Here is a 3171-nt window from a genome sequence, read left to right as displayed (position 1 = left end):
CCCCACCCACATGGAAAAGTTCCGGCATTGGAATTGGCTCTTGCTCCGTCCCCGTGCGTGGCTTTCCCAGGGTGCTGGGGCAGTCCCAAGATTCTGCCTTTGGCCCACACAAAGGCCTCTGATTCTGCCCCTCTGTGGGATAACACGGGCACCCACTCCTGAGGCACTCAGAGGAATCTTTCGCTCACTCTCCATGCACTCAGACCAGGATATCAGGCCAGCCGCCTCACCCTCTGAGTGAAACCCCCACCAGCACAGAAAAGTTCCAGCATCGGAATTAGTTCTCACTCCCTCCCCGTGAGCAGTTCCCTCAGGGCGCTGGGGCAGCCCGGAGATTCCGCTTTCAGCCCACACAAAGGCCTCTGACTCTGCCTCTCTGTGGGATAACACAGGCGCCCACTCCCAGAGCTTTGGAAGGAATCTCTCGCCCACTATCTGCACACGCCGACCCGGAGATCGGGTAAAATGGCTGCCCCACTTGTCTTTCTTTGTCTGGGTTTGGTGCAAGTGTTAGCTTGTATTGCCCGGGTTGCGACAGGAACAGTTTTTTTTCGGCTTGGATCTCTGTGCCACAGCCTGGTTCGGCCATTTGTGCCGCAGCTTGGATCTATTCACCCCCTTTGCCAGCCTCAGTTTCTATATTCTCAGTTCCCAGTGAAAGCCGCCCTGTTTAGGTTAGTGAGGAAGGCAGAGCATTTCTTACTCCCTATTTCCTTCGGGGTTGGATTATATATTTAGCCAATTTTTCACTCGACCATACCTTCGGGTGTATTGCAAAACATCTGTAGGCTCCAAGGATAGGTTTTTCTGTTTTTGGTTGAAGATCTTGTTGAGTTTTGGGGGAGATTTATCGGTATCGCTTTCTACCGCGCCATTACTCTGACGTCATCTTCCAAGTAACATCTTTAAAGCAGTGAATGCAATGAAACCCAGACATATGAATAATCAAACTAACCCAAGTGATAAACTTAAGAAGGAAAAAGTAACAGCAGAGATTGCAGATATCAGTAAATAAATATAAAGTGAATGTTTAATGAAACAAAAACAAAACACCATTACTATGATGAAGGAAAAAATATATAAAAATAATATCAAAGAGAATAGTACTCTAGAAATAAAAAAAAACAACTTAATAATAATACTTTAAAGTCTTAAAATGAAAGGAGACCATGATAAAAATAAAAGCATACTGAAAATTTTCATATACTTTTTAAATGGGATTAAAAATAAAAACAGAAAGGAAATGATTATACAATTTAAGAGCTATTTATATATTCCAGTTTTTAAAAAATACATTGTTTGGCAAGTCCTTAGACTACTGAAAAAATGTAATGTATTTTGTTATTAAAACAAATAAAGAAACTTCCAATTTAAAAGGCAATAATTTTTACAATCCATATCCAGATTATGATCCAATAAAAATGTTAAAAGTTAAAATACAAACTGAAATAGAGATTAGCATATCATATGAAAAGAACTGCCATTTTAAAAAATCCAAATCAAGCTTCCTTTCTGGAAAGGTAATGTTTAAATGACAGATTAGCCAGTATTCCATTATTCTTTAAATTTATCTAGAATAAGAGTATAAAGGAAAATCTCAATTCATTTTATAAAGTCCATTATTTTAATATTCAGAGTTGACAAAGACAATGGGAAAGAAAAAAACTTAAGACCATTCTAATACCTTGATTTCATATTTCTAAATATAATGTTAGTAATTAACCTAGCAATCTGTCAAAATATAAGGTCAACCAAGCTTTACATCAGGAATTCAACTATTCAACAGCAAGAACATTAACAATGTAATTCTATCAAAACATCTAAAGGAGAAAGCCATTGGTATTTATATAAATACTAAAATGGCATATGATAAAATTCAGGCATTAATAAAAAGTCTGAGAAAATTAAATATGAAAAGAATTATTTGCACCCCCCACAAAAAATCAAACAACATTCAAAATCAGCCAAACATTAAAAACTTTTAAAATCAGAAACCAAGCACCATTTATCAAAGAGGCAAATATAACAAAATAATTAATGACACAGACTCTGGAACCAGACCAATTAGGTTTCAATTCTAAGCCCAACCCCTTCTGAGTTATATGGCTTTGTGTTAGTAGTTTCTTAACACTGGAGTCAATACAAATGGGGGTGATAATAATAGAACCTATCTTAAGATATGTTGAAAAACTGCATATGTTAATAACAGTAAAATTTGACACAAAGTAAGTACTCAAAAAGTGTTAGCTATTATTATTAGTTACCATTTGTATCAAAGATTTTAGAGCATCACTGTGTAGTGAATAGAACTTTCCACAATAATGAAAATGTGCTATATCTACAGTGTCCAATGTAGTAGCCAATACAATAGTTGGCAATTGAGCACTTGGAAAGGGGCTTTGAATGTACAAAAGAAAAAATAAACAGCTAGCCAACTTCAACTAATGAAAGAATGAAAAGCAAATCCTATTTTCAAAGCACAGATCTAAAACTGGATAAAACTGTCACATAAACATAAAGTGCTTACTTACTCTATAAAAACCACTAGAGTTTCAGGTGAAAACAGTGGGAGGCACTGGCCTTTCACCTGAGGATGATCTTATGGTTCCCCACTCCCACACCAACAGTCTGGTCTGCAAGGATAATTTTACTAGAATGGGGACTGGCCATATAAAAAGCAGCTTAGACCCTGGCAGGGTAGCTTAACTGGTTGCAGCATTTTCCTGATATGCCAAAGTTGCAGGTCCAATCTACAGTCAAAGCACATACAAGAATCAACCAATGAATGCATAAATAAGTGGAACAAAAAAATTGATGTTTCTCTCTCTCCCCCCTTCCTCTCTCTGAAATTAACAAACTTACAAAAAACAAAAACAGCAGCTTTGCTACCATATGAGGTAGAGTCAATTGCAGGAAAACAGCAAATATGAAAACAGAAGCTTTAAAGATAGATATTTCAGAAAAAAACAACTTTACTGTCCTGAGGTGAGGATCACAGAGCAAACAGCAGCCCCAAAAGAAAATTAATATGAGATATTGAAAATGAGAGTCAGAGAAGGACTAAAATAAACTTTCTACACATATCAGGCCAACTAAAAGGAAGACCCAAGATGCCTGTCCAGGTGGTGGCACAGTAGATAGAGCATCAGACTTGGATGTGGAGGACCCAGG

The sequence above is a fragment of the Saccopteryx leptura genome, chromosome 3 (genome assembly GCF_036850995.1).
Source record: "Saccopteryx leptura isolate mSacLep1 chromosome 3, mSacLep1_pri_phased_curated, whole genome shotgun sequence".
Taxonomy (NCBI): Eukaryota; Metazoa; Chordata; class Mammalia; order Chiroptera; family Emballonuridae; genus Saccopteryx; species Saccopteryx leptura.
The sequence above is the reverse complement of the archived record's forward strand: the minus strand, read 5'-3'. Positions refer to the sequence as shown.